Raw genomic sequence first — 13,837 nt, 5'->3', positions numbered from 1 at the left:
CCTCACTCTATCTCCAAACTAAACTAAACTGCGCGCAGTGTTCTAAATGTGGCACTCGAGAGAAAACAGTCCAAGTTTGGCCAACCTCTCCGTTTGACTCATAAGTTTATGATATTGCCCTTGTGTAATATTACACTGGGATAGGTGAGCAGTGAGCTGCAGACATGACACACATGGTCTCCTCCTAATCGCCTTCTGTAAAATGCCATGTACACCAGACATTAGGTAATGTTGCAGATTGACAAATATCGTAAAAAAAAGTTACATTGGTCAACTGGGAACAACATTTTTGCTTGGAAGTGATTATCAAGTATAACTTTAATATCACAACACCTATTAAAGCCATAACACTTGCCAAGTGCCTATTCTCTGTTCTATGCACAGGCGGAGAAGAAACTCCTTTGAAAGCACATCTTTCTCATTCTGTCTGTTGTGATAATGTCCACATTCCCCCCCCCCCCCCCCCCCCCCTCCCCCCTCAGTGTCCCGCTTCAGAAAAGCTTCAACTGTAGATTCGCAAATGTAATTCGTTCTTCAGAAACACTCATAAAACTTTCTTAAAAATCATAATTTTAATCAGGTATTCTGCCCTGATCTATCCTGTAATTCCTGCACTGTGGCACATTGCCGACCTCTTAAACATAACATCTGCTGTTACTTTAGCTCGACTTTCAAAGCGCATTAAAAATATAAATAGTTTATTTCTCAAGGCTATAGCTGACTATGTGTTAAACATTACTGGATATGGGGCATTAAAATTACTCTTTGGGACGATATAGAACACAGCACAGGATAGAAGTATTTGCAAGATGGTCTTATCATTAATGGGCAGAGCATTAAAAATGCAGTATTTTCAACTTTTCATAATAAATGACTTTTCACGTGGAGTTAATATTTAAACTTCATCAAGAATCAGAGTACAATACCTCAACATTGTGATAAATTATATTAGAAATATAGAATATTAAACATAGAAAAGTACAGCACGAGAACAGGCCGCCCGGCGCAAAATGTCTTATGCCAACCATGATGCCAAGCTAAATTAATCTAGAAACAAGGATCTTGCAGATACTGCGTTGCACAAAAGGACACAAAGTGCTGGAGTAACTCGGCGGGTCAGGCAGCATCTCTGGAGAACATGGATAGGTGACATTTTGGGTCGTGACTCTTCTTCAGACTGATGGGTGACGTGTGGGGTCGGGACCCTTCTTCATACTAATCCATATCCCTCCATTCCCCGCATATCCATGAGTCTATCTAAAGGCTTCTTAAACGCCACTATATTATCCGCCTCCACCACCACCCCTGGCAGCACGTTCCAGGCACCCACCACCCTCGGGGTAAAAGAAAACTTGCCCCACAGATCTCCTTTATACTTTTCCCCTTTCATTTTATAGTCATGTCCTCTAGTCTTTGACATTTGCACGCTGGAAGAAAGACTCTGACTGTCTACCCTATCAATGCCTCATAATCTTATATATCTCTTCCCAATATGAATGCATTTGAGATGCATATTTATATCAAAATTGCCGGGGCCTACTCCACCTCCCGGCTGCCAACCATTTTAAGACTTCTTCCCATTCCCACACTGTCCTTTCTGTCCTGGGCCTCCTCCACTGTCAGAGTGAGGCCACATGCAAATTGGAGAAACAACACCTCATATTTCGCTTGGGCAGCTTACACCCAAGTTCAAGTTCAAGTGTATTGTCATGTGTCCCTGATAGGACAATGAAACTCTTGCTTTGCTTCAGCACACAGAACATAATAGGCATTGACTACAAAACACATGAATAAATAAACTGATAAAGTGCAAAATGACAGATAATGGGTTATTAATGTTCAGAGTTTTGGCCGAGCCAGGTTTAATAGCCTGATGGCTGTGGGGGAGTAGCTATTCCTGAACCTGGTCGTTGCAGTCTTCAGGCTCCTGTACCTTCTACCTGAAGGTAGCGGGGAGATGAGTGTTTGGCCAGGATGGTGTGGGTCAGTGGTATGGATATTGATTTCTCCAATTTTGAATAACCTCTGCATTCCCTCTCTCCATCCCTCCCCCACCCTAGTCATCCTGCTAGTTCCACTGTTCGCAACCTTGTATCCCTTTGTTATCATCTCTTCCCCAGCCAACAATGGACCATTATGGGCTCCACCCTTCCTTGGTCATCTGTGGCCGGCCCTGATTTGTCCTGGCCTTTTCCTACCTTTAGTTCCCTCACGTCTACTTTCAGTTTGAAGAAGGGCCCGAATGGGGTTTCGAGGTAATTTTAAAGTTGATTCCAGTTTTTACTTCATGTAAATAGCAGATCCGAATAATGTTGGTTTTAGTTGGACGGGTTAAACCTTGTTGAATTGCCAAATACTGTGAAATAAAAACAGAACATCCTTCAAGTCAGGCAGCCTTTTATTAAAAAGAAACTGAGTTAGTGATGGTCGGCACAGTGGCGCAGCAGTAGAGTTGCTGCTTTACAGCGCCAGAGACCTGGGTTTGATCCTTTGTCTGTATGGAGTTTGCACGGACTCACCATGACCTGCGTGGGTTTTCTCCAGGTGCGCTGGTTTCCTCTCACACTCCAAAGACGTACAGGTTTGTAGGTTAATTGGCTTCAGTAAAATTGTAAATTGTCCCTAGTGTGTGTAGGATAGTGGTAGTGCTAGTGTGTGGGGGTCACTGGCTGGTGCAAGCTTGGTGGGCCGAAGGGCCTGTTTCTGCGCTGTATCTCTAAATGAAACTAAAAAAGACCGCATGGATTTTCTCCTGATGCTCCGGTTTCCTCCCACATTCCAAAGACTTGCAGGTTTGTTGGTTAACTTCTGTAGATTGTCCCTAGTGTGTAGGCCACTCGCTCTAATGACCCTCCCAACATCCTCCACATCTTTTCTGTAATAGGGATACCAGAACTGTACACCTAATAGACAATAGGTGCAGGAGTAGGCCATTCAGCCCCTCAAGCCATTCAGTGATCATCCCCAATCAGTACCCCATTCCTGCCTTCTCCCCATATCCCCTGACTCCGCTATTTTTAAGAGCCTTATCTAGTTCTGGCTTGAAAGCATCCATAGAACCTGCCTCCACCACCCTCTGAGGCAGAGAATTCCACAGACTCACCACTCTGTGAGAAAAAGTGTTTCCTCGTCTCCGTTCTAAATGGCTTACTCCTTATTCTTAAACTGTGGCCCCTGGTTCTGGACTTCCCCAACATCGGGAACATGTTTCCTGCCTAAAGCGTGTCCAAACCCTTAACAATCTTATATGTTTCAATAAGATATCCTCTCATCCTTCTAACTCCAGAGTACAAGCCCAGCCGCTCCATTCTCTCAGCATATGACAGTCCCTCCATCCCGTGATATTAAGCATTTAGAAAGAAAAACGGTGCAGAAGTGATTCATCAGAATGTTGCCAGGATTAGAGGGTGTTATTTCTAAGGAGAGGTTAGACAAACTTGGATTGTTTTCTCTGGAGCATCAGAGGATGAAGGGAGATCTGATAGAAGTTTATAAATTCATGAGTGGTATAGAAAGCGTTGAAATAACCTTTTTCCCAGGATGGAAATATCAAAGACTAGAAGGCATATAAAGCTATGTGAGTGGGGTAAAGTTTAAAGGAACTGTTTGGTGCAACTTTTTTAACACTGGGATGGTGGGGCCTGGAATGCATTGCCTGGGGTGGTGGTGGAGGCAGACACAAATGCTGCTGACAGACATATGGATATGCAGGGAATGGAGGGATATGGATCACAAGCAGGCAGAGGAGATCAGTTTAACTTGGCATCACATTTGGCATGAACATTGTGGACCAAAGTTCCTGCGCTGCACTGTTCTATGTTCTATATGTTCTTAAAAAAAACCCGTACAGAAATGCAAAAGTTACCAAAATACAGAGCTCCAGCAAATGCCTAGAACAGGCTATAGACTTAAGGGGCTGTCCCACTTGGGCGACCTAATTGGCGAGTTTAGAAGAGCTTAAGAGAGTTTGAAAAAATGACTTGTTGAAGACCTCCTTGGACTATGTTGAAGACTAGCTATAACTAAAGGGCCTGTCCCACTGTACAAGGTAATTCAAGAGTTCTCCCGAGGTTTCCCCTGATTCAAACTCGGAGAATGTCTGCAGCGGGTCCATAGAAGTTCATTGATCTCGTAGCGACTCGTACGAGTAAAAAGTAACAATTTGTTTCATCACGAATATTTTTTTACTCGTGGACATTTTTCACAGTGTTGATAAAACGTCATGAGTTTACCGGATTTCCCGAGTACCTACCGTTACGAGCCGCTACGAGGCATCCACGAACTCCTACGGACCCGCTACGGATATTCTCCGAGTTCGAATCAGGGGAAAACTCGGGAGAACTCTTGAATTACCTCGTACAGTGGGACAGGCCCTTAACTTCGGGATAATTGGACACCGAATAGTGGAGAGTGAAGACGACCTCCTTCGACCTCCCTTCGACTATGATGAAGACTATCTACGACAACCTTCGACTACCATCGACTACCCTCGATTACCTATGACTAACATGCCGACCTACTACGACTAAACCTACGAGTAAAAAAAGTATCGATTTTTTTTCCCTGGCGACCTTTTTTTACACGCACGGCATTTTTTATCATATTGAAAAATACGTAGCGACCTAGCTGAGGCCTCGAGTACGCGGAGACCACTCTCGAGCATGAAGGAGAGTTACGAAGACCTCCTACGACTTTATGTCGACCATGCTGCGAGTACGAGTCGAGGGCAAACTTGCCAGAACTCGCAGATTAGGTCACCCAAGTGGGACAGGTCCTTAAGGGAATCGTACGGCACAGAAACAGGCCATTCAGCCCACTGAGTCCAGGCTGGTGATAAAGCAATAATTTACACTAATTAAAAAAGTGGCGCAGTGTTAGAGTTGTAGCCTTAGAGTGCCTGAGTCCTGGGTTCAATCCTGACAACGTGTGCGGAGTTTGTACGTTCTCCCCGTGACTGCGTGAGTTTTCCCTGGGTGCTCCGGTTTCCTCCCACTCTCCAAAGACGTACAGGTTTGTAGGTTAATTAGGCTTCGGTAAAATTGTAAATTAACCGTGCATTCAGAAAGTATTCAGACCCCTTCACTTTTTCCACATTTCGTTACGTTACAACCTTATTTTAAAATGAATTAAATTCTTTTTTTATCATCAATCTACACACAATACCCCAGAATGAAGAAGCTAAAACAAGTGTTTAGAAATGTTTTGGCGCTTTGGCATTTTTACTCTTCATCATTTCATTTCTTTTAAAAGAAATCTGAAGCTGTATATTAGTACCAAACATAAAGTAATAGAAACATAGAAACATAGAAATTAGGTGCAGGAGTAGGCCATTCGGCCCTTCGAGCCTGCACCGCCATTCAATATGATCATGGCTGATCATCCAACTCAGTATCCCGTACCTGCCTTCTCTCCATACCCCTAATAACCATAATAATCTCTCTATGGTTCCTCTGTGGTTTCCATCAATATTGCCCTGTTTACTTGCGTGGGATTCATCCTTTCATCGGATGAAAAACAGAATGTTTGGTTAACTAAGTTCTCATCACTCTAAAGGCATTGTAAAATATAGAATTGATGTGGAGTTAAAGCAGAAACATCTGCAGAAATACATTTTGGAACTAAGGACTTCAGAAGAATTTCCAAAAAAAAATAAAAAAATGTTTAAAGCAAGTTGTAGAGCTGCTGCCTCACAGCGCTAGAGACCCGGGTTCAATCGAGACTACAGGTACTGTCTGTACGGAGTTTGCACTTTCTCCCTGTGAACGCATGGGTTTCCTCCGGGCGTTCTGGTTTGCTCCCACATCCCAAAGACATGCTGGTTCATAGGTTAATTGACCCTCTGTAAATTGAACCTAATGTGTAGTGAGTGATAGAGCAAGGGGGAATTGATGACAATATGAAGAGAACACAATTGGATTAGATTAGTGAAGGTAGACACGAAATGCTGGAGTAACTCAGTGGGACGGGCAGCAACTCTGGATAGAAGGAATGGGTGATGTTTCGGGTCGAATGGCGGAGTAGATTTAATGGCCGACTGGCCTAATTCTGTTCCTGGAATATATGAATCGATAAATTTAGGAATTCATCATCCCAGCTAATTTATCAAATTAAATCTAGGTCAATTCAAGGTAAATACAGGTCAAAGTGTGGCTTGTGACCGAGTAGTTGGGAGCACAGAATATTATTTTTAATTTATTTATTTTTTATATTAATATCAAAAATGGGCAAATTATTTAATGTTGTACCTGAATTGCACGCCATACTCCAAATGCAATGCTACCATTTACTCGGTGAATACTAGAACATAAAAACAGGGATGTGATGCTGGCACTTTATAAGGCACTGGTCAGATCGCATTTGGAGTATTGTGAGCAGTTTTGGGCCCCGTATCTGAGGAAGGATGCGCTGACATTGGAGAGGGTCCAGAGGAGATTTACGAGAATGATCCCAAAGATGATTGGGTTAATGTATAATGATTGTTTGTATTTACGGGTCTGTCTGTACTTGCTGGAGTTTAGAAGGATGAGGGAGAACCTCATTGAAATTTACTGAATAGCGTGGATAGAGTGGATGTGGAGAGGATGCTTCCACTAGTGGCAGAGTCTAGGACCAGAGGGTACAGCCTCAGAATATAAGGACGTACAGTATCTTTAGTATGGAGATGAGGAGGAATTTCTTTAGTCAGAGGGCGGTGAATCTGGCAGGTGGATGGCGGTGGAATCCAATTCATTGGGTATTTATAGAGCAGAGATTGGCAAATTCTTGATTAGTAAGAGCATCAAATGTTATGGGGAAAAGGCAGTAGAATGAGGATGAGAGAGAAAGATAGATTAGCCATGATTGAATGGCAGAGTAGACTCAATGGGCCTATTTTTGCTTCTATGACTGATGTAAAGTGGCCTGACCAAAGCCTTGTAAAGCTGCATCATGACTTCCTGACTCTTATACTCAATGCCCTGCCCGACAAAGGCAAGTGTACAATACGCCAGTATTTTATATTAATCAGGTTACCTTAAGTCAGCAGTCCAGATATTTTGGACAAGGAATGTAATGTGTGTTGTCCTGGCCATTACTCTTGTTATATAGTGAATGAAAGTTAAATGGAAATCCGGAGCAAACACCTTGTGCATAGAAGGCCAGTGAGAGGGAAATTGAAGTTGGGCCAATGAAAGCATGAATTGTCCAATTTTGTGGGTAACCCGCCTGAAGACTTGTCAGTCGACGGGACGGGGAACCATCTGAAGGCTCGTCGGTTGGTGGGACTGGGAACCAGCCCGCTGGCTTGGCTGACGGCGTAGCTGAAATGTCGGTGGTGAGGAGCAAGGGCCGGTAGCAGGGTGAACTGGGTTAATGCCTCCAGTGCCTACAAGGTCAGCTGCAGGAGGCACCCCCAGGACACAAAGATGGCCGGGCGAGGAGAGGGATGTCGGTTTGCGGGAACTGCAGTACATCGAGAATGCAGGCCGAGAGGACTTTGGACTTTGATTAATGGTGCCAAAAATGTGACATATGCAAAAAGAAATTCACAATTCAATTGCATATGTGACAAATAAAGCACTATTGATCCCTATTGAAATATTGACATATGACAATAAAACACACTTGACTCTTGACTCAGGATTACATAGCATTGTGGATCCTCTTCTTCTTCTTCTTAAGCCATTTGCTCCTCTAGGGAGCATAGGCCATTGACAAATGTCCTCCACCTCACTCGGTTGTTGGCAGTTCTTTCGAGAACTCCCCAGTTGAGCCCACTCTCAGACATTTCTCTCGGACACCTCTTCTCCAGCTGTTCCTGGGGCGACCTCTTTTCCTTTTTCCTGGGGGGTTCCATGTCAGGGCTTGCCGGGTTATGTTTGTGCCAGGTTTCCTGAGCGCATGTCCAATCCATTTTCTCCTTCGAATCTGTAAGTCAATGGGCTCCTGGCTTGTTCTTTTCCACAGGTCCACATTGCCTACTTTGTCTCTCCACCAGATGTTAAGTATTCTCCTAAGGCAGGTGTTAATGAATGTTTTGTAGATGCAAGGCAGATGTGTTGACCAAAGATAGACACATTGTGCCGGAGTAACTCAACGGGTCAGGCAGCATCTTGGGAGAAAAAGGATGGGCCCTTCTTCAATCTGAAAGTATGGGTTGGGGGTGGGAGTCCCAGGTTTGATCCTGGCTGTGGATGATGTCTGTATGGAGTTAATACGTTCTTCCTGTGACCGTGTGGATTTTCTCTGGGTACTCCGGATTCCTCCCACACTCCAAAGACGCACAGGTTTGTAGATTTATTATCTTTTGAGATTGTAAATTGTCCCTAGTGTGTAGGGTAGTGTTAGTGTAAGGGGTGATCGCTGGCCGGCACGGACTTGGTGAGCCGAAGGACCAGCTTCCTCATTGTATCTCAAAAGTCTAACCTGTGGAACTGGTTAAGTGACTGGGGTGGAGGAAGTGGCCAAAGGGGGAGAGTAGTGTAAGTAGAAATTATTTAAATTTAGAGAATTCAATGTTCGTATCGTTGGGTTGAATGGCACTTTGACCATTTATTTTTAATTTGCCGTTATCATTTGTAGCATTCCTGACTCCACTCTGAGGAACTCCACCAAAACGGCTGATCCGTGGAATCCAAATTCCAAAGTACTGGAAGAAACGATGGAGAGGGGTTTGCAGAACATTTCCGTAACAGAAGCAAAGATCATCTAATGTAAGTCGTTTACAAAGCAGGCAGAGGAGATTAGTGTTTGGCATCATGGCCACCATTTGGCATGGACATTGTGGGCCGAAGGGCCTGTTCCTATGCTATGTTCTATGTTGTCAGCAAATATTGAGCCAATAAATTCTTATTTAGCCAATAATTTATTCTGTGGTTCTTATTAATCACATGAGCTTTTATGAATTTACGATAATTAAAGATTTTGTAAGAAGTAGGCAGAACAGTTAATGCTTGTTTAGTTTAGTTTTGTTTATTATTGTCAGGTGTACCAAAGTACAGTGAAAAGCGTTTTTGTTCCGTGCTATCCAGTCAGTGGAAAGACAATCGATATTACTAAAAGTTTGATCTTGACCACTTCCTGGTGTCCTGTATATTGATTTTAGAAAAAACGCTGCCACTTACGGCTGTGATTTTTGGCCATCTTACTCAGAGTCACCCTCCGCTGGGCAGGGCAAAAAGAGGATTTTTCCCATCGATTAAAAATAAAAGAGTTATTAGTGTTTAAAAAATGTTGAGATTCTCTCTCCTGAAGGCCATGCCCCTTCCGGAGGGATTATAAAACCCGGAAGTGTTGAGTGCATCAGTCAGTATCTGCAAGTGAGTGTGGTTTTACTGACCCTGAGTGCCCTTAATGTGGTTTGAAAATGAAAATGTGGTTGGTTTGAAATTATGCACTGCAAATGGTGGTTGGTTTGAAATAATGCACTGCAAATTGTGGTTGGTGGTGGTTGGTTTGAAATGAAGCATGGCAAATGGTGAATGGTTTGTAATAAAGTACTGCAAATGGTTGTTGGTGGAGGTTGATTCGAAATGGCAATTGATTAAAAGTCTAAACTTGCCAACTTCCTGTTTGCACTGTATGTTGATTTTAGGTAAAACGCCACCACTTATGGCTGTGATTTTTGGCCATCTTACTCAGTCCCCCTCAGCTCATCAGGTGCAGAGGATTCTTCCCATCAATGAAAAATAAAAGTGTTATTAGTGTTTAAAAAATGTTGAGAATCTCTCTCCTGTCAATCACGCCATGAAGGCCATGCCCCTTCTGGTGGGAGCGGGGAGGGATTATAAAACCTGGAAGTGTGAGTGTGGCTCAGTCTCTGCAAGATGGGGGAGGGAGAGGTCACAATTCTGTCTGAGCTGTGAATCAACTGAACACACTGAATGTCTGCTGAACAATGAGCGTGTTGTTTATGTGGTGTTTATGTGGTGTTTTGTGTGGTTTTATGCTGGCTTTATGGGGTTTCACGCTGCTTGAAATTGTATGAAACTGCATTTGAATTTGGTGGCCTTGCACTCTGCTTAAAAATTGAATTTCAAGGAATAGCCGTGAGTCAACTGCCAGCCCACCAGCCGTGAATGAGCAGCCAGCACATCAGGCTTGAGTTACTGAGCTGCCACCCCAAGAATATCCATACTAGCCCTCTGGAAACCAGTCCCTTCAGCCCACAACACCCATACTAACGCTCCAGAACCCCCCCCCCCACTGGCCGCCAATATTGGAATTGGTGGAGAGGTAGAATATTGTGTTGGGGGACCAGCCCTCCCGTGTGAACATGGGACCCGACGGGTCCCACTTAGTCTAGTACATGATTATAATTGAGCCATCCACTGTGTACAGATACAGGATAAAGGGAATAACGTTCACTGCAAAATAAAGTCCAGCAGTCCGATTAAAGATCGTCCGAGGGTCTCCAATCCGGTACATGGTAGGTCAGGATCACTCTTTAGTTTGTAGGAAGGAACTGCAGATGCTGGTTTAAATCGAGGTAGACACAAAATGCTGGAGTTACTCAGTGGGCCAGGCAGCATTTCTTGAGAGAAGGAATGGGAGGCGGTTTGGGTTGAGACCCTTCTTCAGACTGATCAGGACAAAGGTTATATTCTTTGTGTCCAACCAATCCCTTTACGCATTCTCATATGGAATTCGCATAGTATTATAGAACTGCATAGCACGGAAACAGGCCCTTCAGCCTGAGCTCAGGAAACTGAGGGCCTGAGCTATATGGAGAGGTTGAGCAGGCTAGGACTTTATTCCTTGGAGCACAGGAGGATGAGGGGTGATCTTATAGAGGCACACAACTTGTGGGCGGGATGGATCAGGTACTCTTGCCCAGAGTTGGGGAATCGGGAACCAGAGCACATAGGTTTCAGATGAGAGGCGAAAGATTTGTTAGGAACCTGAGGGTTTACTGTTTATACACAAAGGGTCTATGTGTATATGGAAGGAGCTGCCGGAGGATGGAGTTGCAGCAGGTACTATCACAACTTTTAAGACGCATTTAGACTGGTACATGGATTGGATAGGTTAGGAATGTAGGCCAAACGTAGGCAGGTGGGACTCGTGTAGTTCAGCATGAGCAAACAGGGCCGAAGTTTCACGCTGTATTGGCTCAATGAATCTATGGCTGACCAAGTTGGCATATTGAGTTTAGTTCAAAGTTCAAAGTTCAAAGTAAACTTTATTGTCAATTCAATTAAATTGGATTGAAATTGCGTTTCCCCATACTCCAAATGTGCAAGTAATATTTATAACACAGACAGACAATATACCAATAAGATACACAATATACATTATTTAAAATATTCACAGTGTGCCAGACTGTAGTAAAATGTTGAGGTATGTTATTAAAGTGCAATAATAAAGGTGCAATATAGAAAAGTGCAAATAGCATACTGCAGACATTGAGTTAAAGTTAAATGTTCATGGAATTTTCTTGAGTGTGTTGAGTAATCTGAGGGAAAAAGCTGTTTTTGAATCTGGTGGTTTTGCTCCGCATGCTGCGGTAGCATTTGCCAAATGGTAGGAGAGTGAACAGTTTGTGTGCTGGGTGGGTGGTGTCTTTGATGATATTGGTTGCTCTCTTGCGACAGCGAGATGGGTATAGTTTAGTTTAGTTTTGTTTATTGTCACGTGTACTGAGATACAGTGAAGCTTTTTTGTTGAGTAATATCCAGACAGCGGAAAGACTATACATGACTACAATCAAGCCATCCACAGTGTACAGATACAGGATAAAGGGTATGTCATTTAGTGCAAGATAAAGTCCAGTAAATCTAAAGATAGTCCAAGGGTCTCCAATGAGGTAGCTGGTAGTTCAGGACCGCTCTCACCGCAGTTGGTGATAGGATGTTCAACTGCCTGATAACAGCTAGGAAGAAAATGTCACTGAATCTGGAGGTGTGCGTTTTCACACTTCTGTAATCCTTGCCTGATGGGGAGAAGAGGGAGTGACCAGGGTGAGACTGGTCCTTGATTATGTTGCTGGCCTTGGGTCTATTTTTTTTTGTCCTCAGGGGGTAGTCCGTATCTGGGATGAGCTGTGTCGGAAGAAACTGCAGATGCTGGTTCACAGTGAAGATAGACACAAAATGCTGGAGTAACTCAGTGGGACAAGCAGCATCTTTGGAGAGAAGGAATTGGACACGTTTCGGGTCAAGTCTCTTCTCTCCAGAGATGTTGCCTGTCCCGTAGAGTTACTCCAGAATTTTGTGTCTTTCTCTGGAATGAGGATGCTATAGGAACAATTATTATTAAAAAAAATACATTTGAACAAATATACGGTCAGGAAGAGTTTAGAATAAAAAATTGAATAAAAAATTGAACTAAAAATTCTATAGTGAAAACCCTATAATATATAGTGGTATTCGAATTTGGAAGTAATTAAAAAAGACATGGAAATTGGATAATTTATCACTTTCTCTCCCCATTGCAAATAATCCCTCATTTAAACCCTCAGTGTTGGATAAAGGGTTTGCACAATGGAAAAATCATGGAATTAAAAATATGGGACTTCTTTATAGAAATGGTATTTTGCTCTTGTTTCAGGAGTTACAGCAGAATTACAGATTACATTCAAATAATATTTTTAGATATTTACAACTTAAAGAGCATGTTAAAACACATACATGAGAATACAGAACTAGAGACCCAGATATTCTAGATGAATGTTTGAATAAACACCCTAACACAGTCAAATTAATATCTCACATTTATAATATATTATTAGGCAGTGAGAATCTGCCGACGGAATTATACAGACAAGCATGGGAAAAGGAATTAGCTCAACCTATAACGAAAGATATTTGGGACGAAAACCTACAACATATACACCGATGTTCGTTAAATACCAGACATTCTTTAATTCAATTTAAACTACTACATAGACTGCATTATTCTAAAACAAAATTAAATCAATTTTTTCCTAATATCTCTCCTATCTGTGATAAATGTCAATGCCAAACGGCTAACTTAACCCATACTTTTGTAAATTGTACTAAAATTAAAAATTACTGGATGGATATTTTTAAAATAATCTCTGTAGTCGTTAATATCCAAATGGATCCCGACCCCAAATTAATAATATTGGGCATATCAGAACATTACCTAAAACTCACAATAAACCAAAGACATTTATTTGATTACAGTATATTAATTGGGGGAAAAATGTATATTAACATTTTGGATAAACCCAACCACAGTCCCACGATCAAGATGTGGATTACGGAGATGTCGGAGAGATTAGATTTGGAATCAATTATATTTGTCTTAATTGACAAACCAGAATTATTTATTCGAATCTGGTCTCCATTTATAGATTACTTGAAGGGGTAGATTTGACCGGCATGGAGGCCAGACTGAAGCCCGAACCCAGGACTAGATGAATAATTATGTTCTCTGACCTACGGACCTATCTCCCAAGTTGTATTATTTTTATATTATTATATATATATATTATATTATTATAAACTCCCGAGTTGTTTATCCTATTTTTCTAATTTCTTTCTTTCTTTCTTTTTTTTCTATCTATAAATATAAATAAATAATTAGAGCCAATGTTAAAGGAGGATCCCAGCCACTTTGGTAACTGAGTCTCTGAAAACCTGGATACTTAATATGTAACCGCTAAACAAAGTCTGTACTGGTTTGGATTATGATATGCAGATGCCTCTAATAAAAAATTATTTAAAAAAAAGGAAGAGTTTAGAGAGCAATGGGCCAAATCCAAGACTGCAAGGAATTGCAGAGAATTGTGGATCCAGCCCAGACCATCATGCAAAGCAACCTCCCTTCCATTGACCCCATCTACACTTCATGCTGCCTTGGCAATTCAAAGATGAGTCTCACCCCAGTCACTCCC

The 13,837-nt window shown here is 42.3% G+C and overlaps 1 protein-coding gene across 2 annotated transcripts in view; it reads left to right on the top strand.

The window, feature by feature from the left end:
• The window catches only part of ddr2a (discoidin domain receptor tyrosine kinase 2a), a 139,822-nt gene that overhangs the window by 12,746 nt on the left and 113,239 nt on the right, over window positions 1-13,837 (top strand). For both annotated transcript variants that reach the window (XM_055642301.1, XM_055642300.1), the window contains exon 2: window positions 8,560-8,690. The gene's annotated coding sequence lies outside the window, so the exon portion shown is untranslated. The remainder of the gene's footprint in view (window positions 1-8,559; window positions 8,691-13,837) is intronic.

Source organism: Leucoraja erinacea, chromosome 10 (assembly GCF_028641065.1).
Source record: "Leucoraja erinacea ecotype New England chromosome 10, Leri_hhj_1, whole genome shotgun sequence".
Taxonomy (NCBI): Eukaryota; Metazoa; Chordata; class Chondrichthyes; order Rajiformes; family Rajidae; genus Leucoraja; species Leucoraja erinaceus.
This window is presented reverse-complemented; position numbering and strand designations above follow the sequence as displayed.